This window comes from Borostomias antarcticus (assembly GCF_949987555.1).
Source record: "Borostomias antarcticus genome assembly, chromosome: 18".
Taxonomy (NCBI): domain Eukaryota; kingdom Metazoa; phylum Chordata; class Actinopteri; order Stomiiformes; family Stomiidae; genus Borostomias; species Borostomias antarcticus.
The window spans coordinates 743,386-744,437 of NC_140251.1; positions in this window are offsets into that span (position 1 = coordinate 743,386).

A 1,052-nucleotide genomic window follows, 5' to 3' on the forward strand; every position below is an offset into this window, starting at 1 on the left:
GTTCTTCAAGGTGAGGCCCCATACATGTCTCCCTCTAATGTCCTCCTCCAGTCACACGGACAGAGACATGCTAGTTCCTGCTTCAGTAGTTTCTGCTTCAGACCTGCCCCCCCCCCTACACACACACAGCCACCTCTACTCTGAATGACTAACACACACACACACACACACACACACACACACACACACACACACACACACACACACACAGCTGCAGGAGGGGCTATAACATGGGGCCAAGGCCTCCAGAGAGAGAGAAAGAGAGAGAGAGGAGGGAAGGTACTGTATACTATGGAGAGAGAGAGGAGAGAGGGAGGTATACTATGGAGAGAGAGAGGAGAGAGGGAGGTATATTATGGAGAGAGGGAGGTATACTATGGAGAGAGAGAGGAGAGAGGGAGGTATATTATGGAGAGAGGGAGGTATACTATGGAGAGAGAGAGGAGAGAGGGAGGTATATTATGGAGAGAGGGAGGTATACTATGGAGAGAGAGAGGAGAGAGGGAGGTATATTATGGAGAGAGGGAGGTATACTATGGAGAGAGAGAGGAGAGAGGGAGGTATATTATGGAGAGAGGGAGGTATACTATGGAGAGAGAGAGAGGAGAGAGGGAGGTATACTATGGAGAGAGAGGGGTGCCAACATCCATTTTCTTTTTTTAAAGATATTTTTAGAGGGAATTTCAGCTTTATTATAGGACAGTGTGTTGACAGGAAAGGTGGGAGAGAGAGAGAGAGAGAGAGAGAGAGAGAGAGAGAGAGAGACGTCCCACGTTGTTGTGTATGCCTGTGAATGAAGTTCCTCACAGAAAGCAACACTTTTGATATAGCCTCATGTTTCCCCTTTTTCCTGTATGTGTGACTCAGAGGGTCAGACTGTGTTGTGTGGTGTGTGTGTGTGTGTGTGTGTGTTGTGTTTGGTACTGTAGGTGATATCAGGTATAAGTGCGTGTTGTGTTTGGTAGGTGAATTCAGGTGTAAGTGTGTGTGTGTGTGTGTGTGTGTGTTGTGTTTGGTAGGTGATTATCCGGTGTGAGGATGATCCTGGCTGC